Below are 22075 nucleotides of genomic sequence, written 5' to 3'. Positions count from 1 at the left end.
ATACCTTAGTCAGCATATTCATCATTTTTAAAAACTGAAATACTCTGCCACCAGAGGATTCTTTCATTTTATATGTTTAACCTATTCATGAATATATATCCATACATAGGCATATATATTTGTTTATATATTTTATATATATCTATGTTTCTATATATGTTTCTATATTTTATATATATTTGTTTTATTCCTGGTAATAGTCCATATTCCTGCAAATTCCCCAGATTTCCACATATCAAAACTACAAAGGAAAAGGATGAACCTGTGATCAAGACATTCTATGATACATGTCCATGATACAATCACCTTAGGACCAAGACTAGAAAAGTCTGCTTTCCTTCATTTCACTCAGAAACCAAATATTGTTCTCTAGGTATCATCAGAATTTTAAAAAAACATTTCAGTAAAACAAAAATAGAGATAACATGTTGGACAATATTTATAATCGCAGGTATGGATTAAAAGTAAAAACCTCTAAGCCCTTATGCACCTTTTATAACTCAATGGAAATTTAGCTGGGAATGTTTCTATAGCCTGAAGTTGCCTTAACACAAAGGTCCTACTGAGAGATTAAATATAAATAATTAAAAATCTGACACATAATAAAATCACATTTATATACAGTTACATTGCAGAGGCAGATAGATGGAGTCAGGAAGACTTTAGTTTGAATCCTGCCTCAGAACTGACTGAGCCTGGGTAAGTCATCTGAACACTATCAGCCCTCTTTTTTTAAAAGGTTATTGTGAGGGTCAAATGAATTGATATATACAAAATACTTTGAAACCTTAAAACATTATATGATTTCTAACAATGATGATGACCTTCAAATTATAACTAAAAATAGATATTTAATGGGTATTAATAATAGATTTAACTTAATAGACAGAAATAATAATAAATCATTATTGGAGAAATAAGTATTAATTACCATATCATAATTCTAGAAATGGTGGATACACAATGAAAAAGATCAGAATCTGATGATGAAATGTCTTGTCCAAGGAACATCAAGGAGCCTAATTCATTATATCATAGAATACACATGGGAAGGGAAGTAAGGTGTGAGAAGATTGGAAAGATAGAAAAGGAGGCTAAAAAACTCTAAAAGTTAGGAGATTTTATATTTTTATCCTGGAGACAATAGAAATTACTAAAGTTTATTTAACGATTATGTGTGAGGAAGAGAGAGAGAGAGAGAGAGAGAGAGAGAGAGAGAGAGAGAGAGAGAGAGAGAGAGAGAGAGAGAGAGAGCACTGAGGCTGGAGTTTGAAGGATTGCTGGAATCCTGGTGGTGCTCTTTCCAGTAATAGGAAATTTAAGAAGAAGAGATGTTTGAGCACAAAGATAATGAGTTAAATTTTGGATATGTTAATTTTAGGATATCTAGGGAACATATAATTTGAATGTTCAACAAGCAGTTAAAAATGTGAGACTGATGGTCAGGGGAGAGTTTAGGACTGGATAACTAGTTGAGAAGCCAAAGGATGATAACTGAATCTATGGAAGTTGATGAGATTACTAAGTGAAATATGGAAGGAGAAAAGGAATCCCAGGACTTTGCCTTTCAGGATATGGATGATTAGTTAGCAGGTGCAACTTGTATGAAGATCAAGCAAAGGAATATCAAAAAAGAATGGTCAGATTGATAGGGGGAGAATTGGGAGAGAGCAGTATCATTAAAACCCAGAGAGAAGATCAAGGAGAAGGCCTACAGTGTCATAGATTGTAGAAAGGACAAGGAGGGATGAGGACTGGAAAAAAAAGTCCATTAAATTTGGCAATTAAAAGAACAGTGCTAACCTGGGAGCGTGTCATTTCAGTTGAATAGCATGCCTGAAAATCAGAATAAAGTGGGGTGGCTAGGGGGCACAGTGGATAGAGCACCAGCCCTGGAGTCAGGAGTACCTGAGTTCAAATCTGGCCTGAGATACCTAGCTAAACCACTTAATCTCATTGCCTTGCAAAAACTGAAAAAAAGATCAGATTAAAGTGCTCTAAGAAGAGATGCACTGGATGGAAAGAGTTTAATTACATAATGGAGGTGAGATATAGCAGGTGGGAATGGACTGATCAGATGAGGATCTTTTTGAAGAAGGGGAGACATGGGCGCGCACACACACACACACACACACACACACACACACATATTCCACAGGGAAACAAACAGTAAACAGGGAGAGAGGAAAGATTAATGAGAGAATGAGGATGATAGACTTGGAAATCTACTGGAGCAGATGGGATGAATGAGATAATTTGCACACTTGAGTGACATAAGATGAAGAGAAGGGGACTAGAGGGAGCTCTTCACAAATGGCTTCATTCTTTCCCCAATAGGCAAGCTCCTCAACTGAGATGATGGGTGAAAGGGGAGCCATGAGACATTTAAGAAGAAAAAAAGCTTTGGGTGGGTGGGGTAGTTGTAATGATTATGGAGGTGTAAAAGACATTGCCTTACTGTAGCAAGAGCCCAATTGACATTACATAACATAAATCTAAAGGGGACCTAATTAGAAGAGTCATGATTTTCTCCAAAAGTCAAGAGGGGTAAGCATAACCAGAACAAGGTGTGTGTATGGGGCGGGGTGCAGGGAGGGGGAGAATAGTCTGAGAAGGAGCTTAAAGATGAAGCAATTGAAGATCATGGTGAGACTGAAGAACAAGGTTAGGAACTGCAAAGCAGAAAGAGAAATGGCATGCTAAGAGATGATCAGACAAAGGAATTCCAGAGTTTATGTACATGGAAATGTGGGTACTGTAAGATCAAGGGTCTGCATATTTTTATGAGTAGTTGTGGCAGAGTGGAATAGTAGTAGTAATGGAAAATAAGCAAATTGAGGAACTGGGAGGTTAAGATGTTGAGGGAAGCTCAACATACATATTGAAGACCCCTAGAATCAAGACAGGAGTTGAGATAGAAAACCATGAACCAGACACTGAACTCATTGAGAAAGGTAAGGGAGGATTCTAGAGGGAGGTAAATAATAACCACCAAAATCTTGATTGGGATTGAATTGAATAGTTGATTGAATAAACCTCAAAGGAGGAGAAATTACTCAGTGCTGATGTCAACCTGTAAGTGGCAATAGAGACAAGGAATATTCCAGCTCTTCCCATTCTGACCAGTAAGTCAAGTAAAGGAAATAAGAGTGAAAGTACAATCAGTTCTGGAAAGAGAATGCTGTATCTATCATCCATTGAGAGGAAGTCAGAAAATTAGCACAGGAAGATTGAAGGAGAAAGGAAAAAGCTTATGGTGAAAACAAGTTTGATACTTAGAATAAAGTATGTTTATAAATAAAGTATGGAGATGTTTAGCTCGAGGAAGAAAACTTAGCTTGAAGGGAGATATGAAAGCTGCCCTTCACATAACTGAGGGACTGGCACATGAGAGAGGAATTAAATTTGTTAAATTTCCCTCCAAAGAACAGAGCTACTAAAAAAGGAGAGTTGCAAAGAAATAAGTTTAGGTTTAATTTTAGGGGAGGAAAAAAACTTAGCAACTATTGGAGCTGTCCAAATATGGACTACCTAGAGAGGCAGTTGGTTTCCCCTTCATTGGTCACATTTAAACAAAGCTCAGATGACCTCTTTTTGTATATATATATATATGTATATATATATATGTATATATATATATACATATATATATCACAAATATATATCACATATATATATGATATCACAAAAGTCTTTGTGTAGTTTTAAGCTATTAAAGTTTAAGACTATATTAAGATTTGGAAGACACTATTTTAGAGAAGATTATTGGTCAAGTATAATTTTGAACTTGTAAGCTTTTAAGGTCCCACCTATTACTAGCTCTGCTCTTTGGGGCCAAGCTTAACAGCAAAGTCTGAGATTATATGGGTTGGGGAGCAACAGAATGAAATATGGATAGTTCAGGGAGGAATATAAATCATGAGAAATAGATTCATGTTGGACTTACATAACAAGGGAAAGAATAAGATAAGGCTTATATACCTCTGTCTGCTGTTTTCACATAGGACAGTAGATGGCAGCAAAATAATTTTGAATTGATAGTTCATAACCTGGCACAGTTGAAATCAATGAATCCACCTTAACCCCGCCCCCCCACAAAAACAAATCCCACCAAACAAACTCCCAAATTAAAAACGGCATATATTTATATACATAAATACATGCATACACAAAAGCAAACACAATAAAAACAAGGTATTTAATGGAAGGGGGAGGTAAAGATAAAAGGAACAAGCATCTGGAAAACACATAATGTTTATCCTTCATTCTTGAAGACCATGACAACAAGGAAGTGATGCTATGACAAGCACATCAATTGGATTTGAGTGAGGGAGGTGCTGTGCTAAGTCACTAGACTCACTTTCTCCTCTAGAGCCATCTGGGTCCAGTGACCAGATGAAGTAGTGCCTGAAATGAGTTTTGAAGGAAACAAGATAGAATTGGTTAATCTATAAAAGCAGATTTGACAGAAAAATTGGGAGGAATAAGCATATCATTTTAGAGTTCCATAAGGAGCAAAAGAGAAAGATATAACCTGAGACACAACCCATATTTTAGGATAGCAAATTTCAAAGCATTTAGAGATAAGCTTTGTCTATTGAGCCACCCAGCTGCCCATAATAGATAGCAAATTGGACTTCTAGTAGAGCTGAAGGAATTCAAAGGTTGTGCATTTGAGTCCCACCATGATCATGGGAGTTAGGGCCTGAGGGAACTTTCAAGATCACTTTTTCCCTCCATTTTCTTTGTCAAGCAGAGTGCTCCTCAGCCTGGGAAATATTAGAATGAAAATGACTAAAAGGCAATTGAAAAGCAAAATTTTAGGCTGCAAGTATGGTGGAAAGACTATTAGCTGTAGTCAGAAGATGAAGTTCAATCTCCAGCTTTGGCATTTTTACTTGTATGATCTTAGACAAATCACTCAACCTTCAAGGTTTTCATTTCCTCATTTATAAAATGAGGAAGCTGGATGAGAAGCCCCTTGAAGCCCCTCTAGAGCTATGAGCTAGATGCTCTTGATGACTTCAAACTATCAGTTCTAAACAAACTTCATTCCAGATTACTAAGAGAAATGGACCATATAGTTGCTCAACTTTTTGTTTTTCTTTGTCAAAGATCATGGTGAATTGGAGAGGTGCTACAGAACCTAAAAATGGAAAATATTTTCGCCTTCCTCTTACCCTTCTTTAAAAAAATAAAAGTATGTCTACAAAAAATAAGTCAATGACTGTAATGTTGATTCCTGACAATATTTGAGTTAGCATGACTTGGGTCTTGCAAAAAATTTACCAAAAAAAAAGTTAGTGGAGGAAAACACCTGAAAAAAGGGAACCAACCAAGAAGCCATGAAGTAGAAAGAACATTGAATTTAGAAGCATAAGACCTGAGTTCTAGTTCTACCTCCTACTTTGATTTTTTTCAAGCCCAGCTTTCAGGAAGACATTTGACAAAGGTCCTTATGATATTGTTGTGGACAAGATGTGGTGAGCTTGTTTTATAGTAATATTAAGTATACTTACAATTGGTTGAACAAACAAATAATGTTTGAATGAGGGAAGTTTGAAATGAGTATGACTGTCTTTATCTTTGGCCCAGTTTTGTTCTTAGTACAGATATTAATATACCCATTTTACAGATGAGGAAGCCCTGGCACAGCAATGAAATTAAATAGGCCTGTCTGTCAAATGTTTGATTAAACAATGGCTATTTATTGCCACCAACTTTAAATATAAAATCCTCTGCCCTCATCTCCCACCACAATTCAGTAGCTTTCTTTCTATTCTTCACACAAAACACTCTGTCTCCTGACTCAACATTTTCACTGACTATCCCCTATGTCTGAAATTCTCTCCTCATTCCCCCTTCTTGGCTTCCCTGATTTTCCTCAGATTTCAGCTAAAATTCTGTCTTCTCTCAAAAACTTCCCTTTATCCTCCTTAATCTTCAGGCTTTCTCCTCTAAGTCTGCTCCAATATCTCTGCCCTAATACCTACCCCTGAAGACTCCCTAGGAGAAAGTGAGACTGGTGATTTTGTATAGCTCTCCATCACTTAAATCCATTTCACTTGCATATCATGGCATTACCTCCCAGATGTCATGGTCCCCTTGAAGAAGAAAAAGGACAAACCACAACAGCCCCAATATCTATTCTGAATGTTGCTGGTTTGCTTATGGTTGGTTGAAAATTGTTTCTCTTATTGGATTGTGATTTCCTTGAGAGCAGTTTCACTTAACTTTCCTTGTTTAACACAGTACTGGCACTTTGGAAGCCTTAATCAATACAAGTTAACTAGCTAGTTGGCATTTTTATTGATGACTTCAGTGAAGTTATATAGCTTAAATAAAGTTATAGATATTGTGCTTGTTATATATACAGATGACATGAAGTTGGGAGGGATAGGTGACACATTGCATGTCAGAATTGGGACTGAAGGCAATTTGTTCAGGTGGGGTGATATATTTAGTTCAGTAAGAGATGGGATAGGAACTGGAACCATGACTTCATAGGTTCCAGAAACTTCCAGGTAGGGAAATTTCCTTTATTAATACAATTTGGCATCTTAGAGTTGTTCAGAGCACTAAGAGGGTAAGTGACCTACACAGGATCACATAAATACTGTGTCATAATGGGGAATTGAGCCTGTCTTTCTAGAGTTGAAACTAGTTCTACCCACAAAGACAAATTGCCTCTCCTAGTTTACTAAGATCAATTTAATAGGAATAAACAATGCATGTACTCAGATAAAAAAAATCAACTGTCTAAGTATTGCCCAGATAAAGGATATTATAACCTTGGTTATTCCCTCGGGATGGCTCTATGGAGTCTATGGAGACATGGATTAGAATTACAAAGATGAGTAGGCATGGATTGAGCTATTCCCAAATTGAAGAGATCAGAGATCAATCAAAATATCAAATTATTACAAAAACCTTCTCAACAATTAAAGCAGAATGAAATATCTCACAACACATTGGATTACCTATCACCATAGGTCTTTAAATGGAGGGCTCCTTGTTGGATAGGTTATGCCCTCTAGGATTCCTGCTTAGGCTGGGTTAAAGAAGATGACCTTAAAGGTCCCTTCCAACTTGGAGGTTCTATAATTGTAGACATTACATTTTAAACTGACATTCTTTTCCCTCCATTCAAGCATATGCTATTCTATTATTTGTACTTTTTAGTTGGCAACTAAGTGGAACAGTTTATAGAAAGCTGGACTTGGAATCAAGAACACCTGAGTTCAAATACTGCCTCATACAATTACTTAGTTGTGTGACCCTGGGAAAGTCAAAGCCTCTTTCTGCCTCAGTTTTTCACATCTGAAAATGAGGGTCAAATGAGAGAATATATGTGAAGTACTTTGCAAACTTTAAATTACTCTGTAGATGTTAAGCTGTTATCATTATCTCCAAATGATATTTACATACTTAATGAGAATATTTATATACTTTGTGAGATCTAAGTGTCATTAATCCCAAATAAATAAATTTAGTGGAAGATTTAAAATGGATAAACTAGTCAGAAAATTTAGTGTAATGGAAGGTATGATAGGGAATTAGCAGATATTTCAGGTTCTTTCTTTGCTATTCATTACCTGTAACCTCTGACAAGCCATTTCCTCTCTCTCTGGGCCTCAGTTTCCTTATCTGTAAAGTTGGATGATCTTTAAGACCTCTTCCATTTCTTAATCTTATGCATATTTTTATAGCTCTGCTAAATTTCACATTTCTTATGCTACAATTAGAGTCTTTGTGTGTTATGGAATTAGGAACAATGGGTGGAAGTTTCAGAGGCAAATTTTGACTTGATCTGTGAAAAAATGCTTTAACAATGAGAAGGATTTAAGTTGAATGGGTTGGGCTACTGTGGAGCATCTTGTGTCTCCATTATAGCAGTTCTTCATGTAGAGGTTGGAAAACTACATGTCAGGAATGTCACAGAGGAAATTCTATTTCCTTCCTTCAAGGTCCTTGCTAGAATTTTTTCCTTATTAAATTAAAAAGGTGAGTATGCTGTCCCAATATATGAACAGAATCTCTGTCCTTTAAGTGAAATAAAATGCTAAAGCATTTTTGAAGGTAGAAACTATAATTGTATATATATATATATATATATATATATATACACATGTGTATGTATGTATGCATATGCTTTCATATGTATCTTCAGGGTTTAGTAGAAGACTTTAGCAGAAAGGAAGTACTTAATACTTTTTCATGTTTTATTCCTGAAAGATTGATTACAGATTATATAAGTGGAATCATAGATAGCGCATGGTTTAACAAAGAGGGTATTAGAGTTGGAGTTAGGAAGATATGAGTCATCTCCTTTTTCAAGCACTTATTAGGTTTGTGATCTCAAACAAGTCACTACTCTATGCTTCATTTTCCTAATCCATAAATTGAGGAGGCTTCAATAGATAACTTTTAAGGTTATTTATACTCTAAATTTATGCTCCTATTCTTTCTTTCCAAGTGGATCATGTCCTTTCCTTTGGAAAACAGCATCTTTATGTACAAGAATGTCTCATATAGATATTTTCATTTGTTTTAAATAGTTTCTCTCCTTTGCCTATTCTGACTTATCTCTGGGTCATCACCAGTCATCTTGACTTATATCTTGTTATTGGACTCCAGTGACTTTGGAAGAGTAAGGGAAGCTGAGTACATTATGCAACTCTAACTCACTTAAATACAATTTACTTGCAAGTCAAGATATTACCTTACTGATGTCATTGGTCCTCCTTGAGAAGAGACAATTTTCCTGACTTATCTCATTCAAAATCTGACTTGATGGACCTGATTGTCTCTTCCATCTCCAAATTTATGACTCCCTGAACCTAAATCCTCTGAAGCTTACATGCAGTCCTCTTTCCATTCCACTCTGGTAGGCTTTCTAATCTCTAGAACCTATAAAACTTTGATCTTTCACATGGCAGGACCAAAAGTAAGTATTAGCTTCAAAGGGCAGTCACAAGAGAACAACATTTCACTAAGGCAGGATGTCATGCTTGGGTAAAACCTAATTTTTTCCAGGAAAGAGTGAAGTCTTTAGAGGAAAGTAAATATGGATCCAGATCCTCCCCAGTGCTTAAGTCACTTACTGGTAGCAAACTCAATGCTCAGAGAGACCCTTTCAAGCCATTAGGTTTTGATATACTCTGTAACAACATGCCCACAAATTTCTTTCCTGTCCATTCCACTTATTTGGAGTTTGGACAAATTCAAGGACATTTGTTTAAGGGTAATTGTTCCCCTAAGGGCACCTGAGTGCATAAGAAATTAAAAGACAAATAAGTATTGGGAAAAATAACGTGAATCAGTATTACCTCAATTTATGAGCTCTGCTCCTGACTTTGCCACTAAAGAACTCAATGGCACTTTGCAAATCAGTTACCCCATCTGGGCCTATTCCTTTATTGTATAATGACAAAGTAGAGCTAGAAGACTTTTATGGTCCCTTCCAGAAGTATGTGTGACTTTGGGCAAGTTTGTGGTTTCTTCTACTCTAAAGTAGTGATCATAATTCATGGTGGCACAGCACTCAAAAGTTTGCAATAGACAGAAAAACATGCAGAGTTAATATCAAGGATTTTGAAAAAAATCTTAGGTCCTTAGAACAGTTCAACAGGCAACTGAGACTTGACTAGGGAAACTTTGTGACTTCCTGACAGACTTTCAAAACCATAACTACTGAGAAAGCAGAAAATCGCCCCTATTTAGTACCTTAGTGCTATGCAAAGAGATTGCTTAGGCTTAGATAGTTACTATGGGAAGGGTAATATGGTTTTAAACAAGAAATAAAATAAATCATATACAGACATCAGAAGTTAGCTCACCCAAGACCCATCAGGGATGGGGTAGGCATGGATGTGGCAGTAAAAAAGAGTCTATTGGAAAAGTCAGTCTTCAAGTCAGAATAGCTTCAAAGTTATTGTTTCTCATATTCAACCAGTCAGATAGGAGTTTTCCTGTTGAAAAATAGCAAAACTGAGACTGGAATGGGCAAAAACACATTGGAAAAAGGAAATCTTTTGGTTATATAAAGAACCATTCTTCACTTAAGAAAAGGGGAGGGGGGCGGCTAGGTGGCTTAGTGGATAAAGCACTGGCCTTGGAATCAGGAGTACCTGGGTTCAAATCCAGTCTCAGACACTTTAATAATTACCTAGTTGTGTGGCCTTGGGCAAGCCACTTAACCCCATTTCCCCATTTGCCTTGAAAAAAACCTTAAAAAAAAAAGAAAAGGGGAGGAAGGGGAAAGGCTTGAATAACTCAAATGCTTATAAAAAGATGAAGAGATAAAGGACCTACCTCTAGGGCACAGATCATATTCATTATTTTTGTCTCTAACAATTCATGTATATAAGACCACAATAAGTACCCAGGAATGGAAACTGGTTTTTATCAGGAATCATCACTATAAGCAAAAGGGGAGTCATTTACTGGGTGAGCAGTGTCAGAAATCAAGGAGGATTGTTGAACAAGAGGGTTTGAACTTCTTTCTATTCCAGCTTGGAGGAGACATTTGTCAGAGCTGAAAGAGTATAGTGGTCAATCAGTTAATGAACATTTATTAAACATCTGTGGTACAAGGGAGTGTGTTAAGACCTCGAAATGCAAAGGGCAAAAGACAGTCCCTGCTCTCAAGGTGTTTACTATATAATGGGAGAAACAACAATTATGTACAAACAAGCTACATAAAGGATAAATGAAAAATAATTAGTAGAGGGAAGGCACTAGAATTAAAAGAGATCATGATCCCTTTTTCTTGTAGAAGGTAGGATTTTGGCTGGGATTTTAAAGAAGCCAAGGAATCCAGGAGGCAAACCAAGATCCAGTGCCTGTAAGGTATAAGAAGACTAGAGAGGTGGTGGGAGATTTGAACACCAGATAGAAGTTTTGTATTTGATCCTAGGAGAGCTAGGGTGTCACTACATTTACTGAGTAGGGGATTGTAACATGGTCAGATGTGTGCTTTAGGAAGATCATTTTGACCTGGAGCAAAGAGACCTTTGTGGCAGAGAAACTAAACAGTAAAGAGGTGATGAGAGCTTAAACCATCACTGCACTTATAAGTGGCAGTGTCAGAGATGCAAGAGATGCTATTAAGGTAAAATCTGCAGGCCTTAGCAACAGAGTGAATATGGGGAGTTGAGAGAAAGGGAAGAGTCAAAGATTACACCTAGGTTGTGGCACTGGGCAAATGGAAGGTGAGAGGTATGTGTTATCAGTAGTAATAGGGAAATTAGGAAGAGAGTTTGAGGGAGAAAATAATGAGCATACTTTTCAATGTGGTGAGTTTGAGATGTTCAGTAGATGGTTGGAGATGTGACATTGAAGGTCAGTAGAAAGAATAGAGTTAAATAAGTAAATTTTAGCACCATTAACACAGAGACCTAGGTGAGAGGTGGGGTGAGAGGGAAATCAGTTTCACAGCTTAACTCAATTCCTATATAGCATAATTCCTATAAATTCAAAGTCCCACCTTTCACCCCAGGGTCTGGTCCTGGCACTCTGGCTTCTCAGAGTTTTGCTGTGAGACTGGCAGCACACTTGGCTTGGATTTTTCTATTAGACTTCAAGGTCACCATGGCTTGAATTTCTGGGTTCAGTAATTCTACTGCCTGAACCTGGAAATGGAATGGACAAACAAAAGAAACTCAATCCCCAAGCCCAATTCTTGATCTCACAAGAACACTGTAACACCATGGCCAAGGAGAGCATAAAATTAATCATTAAGTATTCAGTGGCTGAATTTGGTCAAAGACTTCAATGGCACATCAAAGACTGAGTGCAGGGAGTCCAGTGGGTTGATTGATCCAGAAAAGATGTCATATGTTAAGAAGAATCCAGTAGCTGAGTCACCTTTCTCAGTGTGGGAATACCTAGCCCAATGGTTAAGCCATCTGCCTGGTCTAGATGATCAGAAACTGCCCAGAGGAAAATCAGTGCTGGAGTTCATCATAGAAGAAGCTGAATCCAAGGAGGAACCAATTCAGGAAGCGAGAAACCTGACCCAGTCCAGGAGAATTCTGACCTATTTGATTAAGATTTGGCAGCCTGTGAAAAGCAACTCCAATTGAGCTTCAAGTACAGCAGAAATGGTTTACACTGAATGGAGCTAGTCCATTTAGCCAGCACTATGAAGCACTATATCACTATATATATATATTATATATATATGTATATATATATATTATATATATAAAATATGGATCCCCTCTCCCTGCTGAGAAAGAAAAGACACCATGGCTCTATATTTCTGAAATTGGTTGTTCCCTATAAAGTCCCTCACTACCTCATATTTTAAGTTTTTACCTCTTTTTCCCTCCATATGAGAAAGATGTCCAAGGTTTTGGAGAGAAATGATTTATGACTAGTATTCTTGACATTCTAAAAGACATAATCTAAAAGATTATGCTATTTGAGTAAAGGTCTTTCTAAATAATTGAGTCTACTCATGATTTGTTAAGGGAAAGCACACCAGTGGGGGCCTTTGGGCTATATATAGGATAGCTCAGTGTTTTTCCAAAATCCTAAATGTAATAGAAGTTATCCCCCTGGGAACTCAAACTGCCAGTGCCAATGTGTCTGGGGAATAAATGTTAATTGATCAATCAAACTATCAACAAGTACTTGCTAAGTGATTATGTTGTTCTAGGCGATTTACTAAACAATGGCAATATAAAGAAAAAGTGAACCTTTCTTAGGGAGTTTATATTCTAATGGGATAGACTACATGAGTAGATTTAAACAATACAGATTATCTTCAAAATAGATATAAAATAATTTGGGGGGTAAAATAAGAGCAATTGGGGGGTCAGGAAAGGTCTCACGTAGAAGGTAGTCTGCACTGAATTTTGCAGGATCAAGCCTAATATGGGGGAATAAATGAATCACCTTATTAAGGGGATCTCTTCTCAGAAATATTCATTGGGTCTCTAGTGGCCAATCCTGTGCTGATAAAATATTGTGAATTTTGTTTGTCCAGTGTATAACTGACAGACATAAAACTCATGCCTAGAAACCTACTTGGAACCTTCCCAACTTGGGTTTGTACTCTACTGGCTTAACCTCACAAGAGTTTACCTCCAAGTCACAACAATGCATTTTTAAAATCCAGAATTCCAAAAAAATGTTTTAAAAGGAGAATCATGTAGTAGAAAAGAAAATTTTATTTTCAACTCTACTTTTCATTTATCAAAATGTATATTTATGTAGTAGAACTTATTAATCATCTTGGGTCTTAGGTCTATGTGAATGAAAGTCAGTCTAGATAATTCAGTTCTTTCCTTTATTATTTTAATCCCACCTTCATTTTCAATAGCAGTCCCATTATCTTAAATTTCTTTTTTAACCTGTTTCTTCATTTGTAAACTAGGGATTCCAACAGCATCTACCTTATAAGTATGAGACTAAGATGAGATAATGTGATTATAATTGCATATATAATGCACTTCACAAACTTTAAAATGCTCTAGAATTCCAGTTAGTATATTCTGTATAATTAAATAAAATTTTGTCTGTCTTTATCTCTTTTCCCTTCCCCTCTTCTCCCTTCTCCTCTTCTCTCCTTTCCTCTTCAATTATCTGAAACTGAATTTAGGGAGGTGATAAGAATTGTTTTAAAATCATCCACAAGGTGTTTCACTAGGGGTTAGTAAGTACTTCAAAAGTTAAACTGAGGTCTTATTTGAGAGAGAAATTTCATGGCAATTTATAAGAACTCAACATGAATATCATGAAGAACATGTTGATATTTTCCTTTCAAATTATATTTTTAAAGATTATTTTGTCAGAAAGAGTTATCATTTTCCCCCTTTAATTTGTTTGCTCTAACAACGGTTTTGTTGTTAGGTTGGGGAGGTATAAGAAGTCTCTTAACAGCTTAATTGATATGAAACATTGATTAGGCCTTCTGAGGGATGGAGAGTTCCAGAGGAATTATGAAATAACCACTGAGTTTATAAGAGGACATTTGCAACTAGAGGCTCTGGCTTGAGCTAGGCAAAAAAGTATGTTGGATGGTTGATGATTAAATTTAAGGAAGTACATGCAGTCTGACAATAGAACTAATTTTTGATGACTTGAGCCTGGTCTAAATTCTTACATGTTGATAAATAAAGCGCAACAAAAATATACCAAAGATTACATGTAACAAAGAATCAGAAAGAAAATAAATATTCCAATACATTATCCAAGAGAAAATGTATAAGAGTTAAAAAGGTGAAGGATTATCAAAATTAAGCGAAGTACCTAGCATAATGGATATTTAAAATATGCTAAATTTACATGTACTATGACAGGAAAAGGGGAAACAAAAAAGTGTAAACTGATGTGAATATGAGAATTACACCTGTGCTCTCACTGTCAGCTACATTGTGTTAGCATTAGCTAGTGTAGGTAGTTCAGGGGAGTTATAAGGGTAAACTCATGGGTTAGATCCCAATGTGATTCATTTAGATTTGATTTATTCAAGTGATTCATTGAGAATGCATTAAACATCTCTGATTTGGCAGGGTTGCCAAGTGTTGGGGATAAAAAAAATTTCATTCAAAAATGAAAATAGATCCTGTTCTTAAGAAGTTTACAATCTGTTGGGGGAAAATGTATATAGATAAGCAAAAACAAAGTAATGTTGGAAGAGGGGTAAAACCATAAATCTAGTTATTATAAATTAAGCTATAAGGGAGTTATTATTGACATAGTAGTTGTGAATAGATTGCACTATTTTCCCCTGGATCTTGGTTTCTTCTTTGTAAATTGAGGGGTGGACTAAATGACTTCTGAGTTTTTTTCCCCACATCTACTATAATCCCAAGATTCTTTCAATTCTGTAGGCAGGCTTTCAAAGATGATAAGATTTTTTTTTTAAAATCATCCTATTGCAACCAAATTCATGATGACTTAGCTTGATTGGTCCTCAGAGGACAAATATTTGATCTATTTGGGGTCTGAACTTGAATCTTTTTGAACTTGATAGGATACATCAGATTTTGTGTTTTGCTGCAAAAGTCTTTGAGAATTCTTGACCAAGCCTTTGAAGTATTAATGCATCATGCAATAAGACATAAGAGCAAGAGAGGTGGAAACAAAGTGGTAAGTGACACATTAAACTTTTTTCCAATTACATGTAAAAACCATTTTAAACTTATTTTTCATAATTGTGAGTTCCAAATTCTCTCCTATCCTACCTCCTCTCAAGCCTCATTGAGAAAGCAAGCAATTTGATAAATGTTATACATGTGTAGTTATGCAAAACAAAGAAGTACATTTTATTATCAAGTCTTCATATGTGACTGATGGGGCTAGCAAGAAGAAAAAAAATTGCCATTAGAAACTGTATTGGTCCTATGATTAAAAACAATACTTTCCCTTTTTCTTGGAAGGGAGCTAAATTTCTTTTTTTTTTTTTTTTTTTTTTAGGTTTTTGCAAGGCAAATGAGGTTAAGTGGCTTGCCCAAGGCCACACAGCTAGGTCATTATTAAGTGTCTGAGACCGCATTTGAACTCAGGTACCCTGACTCCAGGGCCAGTGCTTTATCTACTTCACCACCTAGCTGCCCCTAGGAGCTAAATTTCTTAATGAAACAAGCTAATCGTTCCTCCAAAAATCCCTTCAAAATATAATCCTTCCCAAATTGTTCATCAAAACTATATAAAAAAGGGGGCGGCTAGATGATGCAGTGGATAGAGCACCGGCCCTGGAGTCAGGAGTACCTGAGTTCAAATCTGGCCTCAGACACTTAATAATGACCTAGCTGTGTGGCCTTGGGCAAGCCACTTAACCTAATTGCCTTGCAAAAACCTAAAAAAAAAATAATATATATAAAATAACTGATTAGAACATGCAAGTGTTCATTTTCATTATTTCCTATTTGTTAAAAAGTTAAATATTTTAATATATAATTCTATTACATATTCTATAGGTTCTATAGATCAGTCAATATACATTTATTAAATACTTATTATGTGATAAACAACAGGGAAATAAAGATCAGTGAGGGACTGGAAAGCACTGACATCTGTTCTGATGTTTTTGACATTATTTTCAATTAGCAGTGAATGCAGTCATAAGGGTTCAATTGTAGAGCTTCCCTATATACTCTAGTCAAGTCATAGCCTGTGTAGGCATCAGTTTCCTGTAAAATGAAAGAACTAGATATAGACATGTGTTGGAACCAACTTGAACCTGCCCAAGCTGATTGTCCAATTTTTTATTATGAGCATTTATGCCTCAGAAATCAGCAAATGCTACAAATCAGGGCTTGATTTATTATTTTGTTGATTTTCTAAAATTTTGTAAATTTTGTAAATTTTCAAATTCAAATTCAAACTCAACATATGCATTCCTGCTGGTACCTAGTGGCCTAGAAAAGTAGATTATTAGCATTAGCTTTGTTTTGTTCTATTAAAAGTGATGGAGAAAAAAATAAAATATAAAATTTAAAAATAGAGAAAATGTTGATGATGCACACATTGAAACAAAACGTGTCATTCATACACTTTTTTTCAGGAGAGTTAAACACTCTTGATTGGATGATTACTAGGATATTTTCTAACTTTATTATACTGTCTCAAATTGTGTGTTTGTTGTTGCTTTTTATTCATGTATAATTCTTCATGATCCCATTTTGGGATTTTCTTGGCAGAGATACTGGAGTGATTTGATAATTCCTTCTCAGTTAATTTTACAAATGACAAAAGCAGGACAAGCAGAATTAAAGACTTACCCAGAGTCACACAACTAGTAAAGAATCTAAGACTAAATTTGAACTCAGGAACTTCAGGCCCAACAAAACTAACCACTGTACTATTATGTATCATATTTTTTCATTTTTTTCTTTTAGCAGTAATATTAAAAGTAATATGACACAATTAACTTGATCCTTTAAGTAAACATTTTCCCTGCACATAAGCATTCTGATTAATGTAATTTGTTTTATTTTGTAAGGAATGATTTTTGGAAACATGTATACACAATACATCTGGAAAGCTCTTCTGCCTCCTCTTTTTTGTCTCTTGGATTCAGAGTCATCTTTTAGAGTATCACCCCAGTGCCTCCTTTCACAAAGTCTTCTTTGATCATTCAGTTCCTATAGAGCACTTTGCTTTGCACCAGTCTCATGGAATTATAGTGTAATAGATGTAGAGCGAGATAAGACTTTAAAAGTCATCTGATCCAACCCCCCCCCCCTTTTTAATAGATGAGGAAAAGGAGGCCAAGAGAATTGAATGAACCTGACATCTACATAGTTAGCAGCATCAGTGAGTTTGATTTCATGTCTAGGATGTCTCCTGCCACAATTTTACTGCTTACCCTATAATATTTCATAAAGAAATTAAATCAGATCCTTGTGAATCTCCAGAAAAAAGACTATAACAAAGGAATGTTCATCTTTGGATTCTAAATTCAAGATAAATTTGAAACAAAATTTAGGAAATTTTAATGTTAACATATCCTAATATATTTAGGAGGTGGTGTGTATAGCTGGAGTCAGGAAGATATCTTCCTCTAAAACAGCCTCAGATACTTCCTAGCTGTGTGACCCTTAACCCTGTTTGCATCAGTTTTCTCATTTATAAAATGAACTGGAGAAGAAATTGGTAAATCATTCCAGTGTCTTTGCCAAATGAGATCACAAAGGGTCAGACACAATGGAAAATGTCTCAACAACAACAACAACAGCAACAAAGAACTGCTTGTTTTTGTTTGGTTTCAAGCTGTTATATTTAACCACCTGGGGTAGCTGAGTGTCACAAGTGGATACTTTCTGAGTTTAAATTGTACTAGAGGCATTGAACTTCAGCGTACTACATAGCCTCCTCAAGGAAATTCACTGCCATTGAAAGAGATTAGACTAATGACAAACACTGAAAAACAAAGTAGAAGAAAAATGCATATTGAGCAGATTGATCCACGCTGTTGGATAGCCAACCCACTGAGTTAGTCTATCGAAGTCTTAGACAAATGTTGCAAATGGACAAGGAGCCAGACCCAGGACTGATGAAGAAGAGAGTAAACTGTGTATACACCATATCACTTTGATATCAAGGTTTTTTTATGCCAAAGTCAATTTTTAATTGTTCTTAGTGATTTTATATGACTACAAATCATGTAACACAATAATCTCAGAATAATTAAAATTGAAAGGTGTCAACAGAACAAAATGAAATGGAAAAATCTGTGTTGGGTACAAATGGACTGTATCACATTATGAGTAATTATTTGAACAGAAAAAGGATATTCAAAGATGTCATTAAGAATACATATGACCAGAAATGAGGGACGGTTAGATAGGAACTGAGTCAATAAATGAATATGCATTTATTACGTATCTATCATATTACAAGTATTATGAAGGATAATGACTGGGTAGCCCAAGTATTGGACTTGGAGCCAAGAGTTCAGATTCTACTTCTGTCATTTATTATTGATTGGTCAATTTATATTTTTTAATCACTTAATCTGTCCTAGACTGTGTTCTAAGCATTGTGTTTACTATGTAACAAATTATTTAAACTTTTTAAGTCTCAGCCCTCATCTGGAAAATTTGGGGGCTAAACAATGGTGGAACTCCAGGTGTGAAGTCAGTAAGACCTGAGTTCAAATTCAGCCTCAGTCACTTTCTAAATGAATGACTTTGGGCAATTCTGCCTACCTTAATTTCCTCAACTGTAAAATGGGAAAAATAACACCTACTTCCCAGGGTTGTTATGATCAAATGAGATAGTTTAAAGTACTTAGCACAGTTTGCCAGTAAATATCAGCTTATTGTTATTTGAAGATCTCCCAGATAAATAGCTGTCAGAATCTGGATTTGAACCCAAATCCTCTGTCTCCATATAGATGCATTTTCCACTTAATTATGGTATCTTCCTGATATCTGATCACATTTTTCTAAGTAGGTTTGATATCTTGTTATTGTCCCTTCCTCCCTCAATTTCATTATTTGCTTGTTTTTGTGAGGCAATGAGGTTGTGACTTAACCAAGGTCACAATGCTAGTAAGTAACAAGTTTCTGAGAGTCCTCCAGACAGGGTGGGTACACCTAGCTGTCCCCCCCCATTTACATTTTTTAAAACAAAGCTTTTATTTTATTATTTTTTTCTAATCACACAAAAATAATTTTCAACATTAATCCTTTATCAAGTTTTTAGGTTCCATTTTTCTGCCACCCTCCCTTTCTCTACCCTCCCCATAACTGCAAAAATCAGATATGTGTTTAGAATATTTCTATATTAGTTATGTTGTGATAAAAAGAACTAGAATGAAAGGGTAAAAAAAATAAGAAAAGAAACAACTTAAAAAATAAGAAAAGAAGCAACTTAAGTTTTAAAAAGAGAACATAGTATGCTTTGCTCTGCATTCAGACTCCAAGTTTTCTCTCTGTATATGGATGAAAGGTCTTTCAGCATAGTCCTTCTCAAAGAACTGCTGGGAAGAACTTCATCCATCATAGATGATCATCTCACAATGTTGCCTTTAATGTGTATAATGTTCTCTTCTACTCCATTTATTTACATTTCTTGAAAATGTGTTAAATTATTTTATCTATTCTGAGTCAAAGAAAGGATTTGGAGATAGAAGATAGGACAATGGCACATTTGTTATGTAGTCACTTTCTATATGCTAAATAGTTCTCACTACAGAAGGCTTTCATGTTTTATACCCAATAAATTTCATGATTGTTCATGCTATATTAGTTGAATTTATCCTAAATGCACAAATCATCTTGGGTAGGGAGAATTTCACTCCACACACACACTGGAACAATCTCTACCACATTTACTGTCTTGTATAACTTCACATCATGATGTGATTGGAAGTCATTTCTAAAACCCTCCCAAATGGGAATAAAGTGAAGTAAACCTCTCTGCACTTATGTATCTTGATCTCTAAATTAATGCACTTGGAAGAAATGATCTCTGAGGTCCCTTCTAAACTTTAAGCTATTTTATAGAGTTCCTCCTTTTCTTCATTTAAAAAATATGTATTTTACATAGTTGGTTTAGAAAACATGTTTACATGTAAACATTTTATACATGTTACACACTCAATCCTGTTAATTATTTTAAAAACAGATTATTTTTTTAAGTTTTTGCAAGGCAAATGGGGTTAAGTGGCTTGCCCAAGGCCACACAGCTAGGTAATTAATTATTAAGTGTCTGAGACCAGATTTGAACCCAGGTACTCCTGACTCCAAGGCCGGTGCTCTATCCACTGCACCACCTAGCCGCCCCTCCCTCCATAATATTTTGCAGATTTTATATTAGGGCTCATTTATCTTTAACAAAAGCTTTTGTGTGGTTATCCCCTTAGCATCAAGGTGAGAAAGTTAATTGTTCCTTCACAAAATGATTTACTTTTTGAACTTTAGTGTCCATAATGAAACTAACTCATTTGTTCACAACTCTGAAAACTTGTGACCAGTGCTTCCCTTTGACTGCAGAATCTTTACTCCTTCTGATTTTGTTCAATGATCTTTATATACGTAGTTTTAGCTGAGACAGTAGAACACTGTCACTGGATACAAATAGCTCATATTTAGAGGAACAACAGTTAATCTGATATTTGTAGGTGCTCTAAAATGTTATGATCACTAGCTAAGTTCTTTTTCCCACACCACTTCAATATTCCCATTATGAAAGAGGAAGGAAACATACCGGATTGAGGATCATTTTCTATTATAATTCACTTTACAGATTACCAAATTTAAAGACTTCATAACCTTGTGGACAGCCTTTAGGTGATGAATCTCTCAAACTCCAATCATTTGATTCTCAGAAAGGAGACTCAGTTTATTACTAAGTCATATTCTCAGTCTTTCCAGCTTGGTAGATTCTGGAAAAAACTAGTGTTCAGCTGGCACACTTTTTAAACTTGGGGTAATACTACTGCGATGGGGGAAAAGGAACAGGGTTTTGTGGAATGGATTTTTTTTTCATTTCACAGAATGTTTCTTTCTACCTAACATTACATACAAATAACCCCTGTTTTAAAAAGAACAAAAGATGCTTCTTAGGCTTTAGAAATATTAATGAGGTTCCTTAGAACCCATTAATTGCAAAAATATATTTTAATTATGCTTCTGAAAAAATAACTTCTAATATGGGCATTATACAAAAAACACTATGAAATCTGACCTAGGAAAATTCCAACTAGATTCTGAAATATGAAAAAAACAAAAACAAAAACTATTGAACACTCTTCTATCCCTCCTGGAATACTCAGGCTTGAGCCAAATTTTCTCCTCCACTAAGCATGTGACTCCTATTGCTATCTTGATTCTGGAAGAACCACTCTGCACATATCTAAGAATTTAGCTCAAAGAAATTGAGAGGGAAAGAGAAATAGGAAAACAGTGAAAATAGTTATCTGATTAGAATTTCATTAAGGGAACTACTTTTTCAGTAGTTTGGGAAGCTATCTTCTAAAATTTTAATGGGAAAAAATGTTCTTGGTATACATTTGAATCTCCTCAATGAATGAATATTTATGAAGGAAGCTGAAGAGTTTCACTAACCTTAATATTTTTTTAGTAAGCAGTTATTATCCAGTTCCACAGCAATTAGAGGTATAAGGATTTCACACCAATCCAAGAGCATGGACACTATGGGAATTGTGAAAGTATATAAAATTGAAGGGAAATAAAATATTAAAATTTTAAAATGCTTATATACTATGTCTATGCCTATATATACTAAAACATAAAACAAAATTTTGAACTTGGTTATTTGATTTCAGAATAAATTTTAAATTATATAAATCATTTCACTTATTCTGAGCTCCCTTTGACACCACAAACTCCAAGAAGACAGGGATAATTATGTTTTCATCCCTGTTTCCTCAGACCACCCCTTTCTCTCCTAAGTCAGTGATGAACACATAATAAGCAAATTTGTGTGAGCTTGTTCAACTGCTTCACTGTGACATTGGAAAATATAATGCATTAATAATACAGCAAGGTACACATACTTTTCTGGAGAGACATTTGAGTGGAACCAAAAAACTACCCTAAATCATAATGTGATTTAATTAAAGTGACAATTGATAGAGTTATCTATCTAT

The 22075-nt window shown here is 35.4% G+C and overlaps 1 long non-coding RNA gene across 1 annotated transcript; it reads right to left on the bottom strand.

Annotated features, from left to right (window-relative positions):
• Nucleotides 1-9859: 9859 nt before the first annotated feature.
• LOC141503343 (uncharacterized) lies at nt 9860-21616 on the bottom strand. Its single transcript, XR_012472813.1, has 3 exons — nt 21531-21616; nt 11489-11633; nt 9860-9971 (listed from the first exon to the last, which is right to left on the bottom strand). It is a non-coding gene; the product is annotated as an uncharacterized LOC141503343 (long non-coding RNA).
• Between the last annotated feature and the right edge of the window lie 459 nt (nt 21617-22075).

The sequence above is a fragment of the Macrotis lagotis genome, chromosome X (genome assembly GCF_037893015.1).
Source record: "Macrotis lagotis isolate mMagLag1 chromosome X, bilby.v1.9.chrom.fasta, whole genome shotgun sequence".
NCBI lineage: Eukaryota > Metazoa > Chordata > Mammalia > Peramelemorphia > Peramelidae > Macrotis > Macrotis lagotis.
The sequence above is the reverse complement of the archived record's forward strand: the minus strand, read 5'-3'. Positions and strand labels throughout refer to the sequence as shown.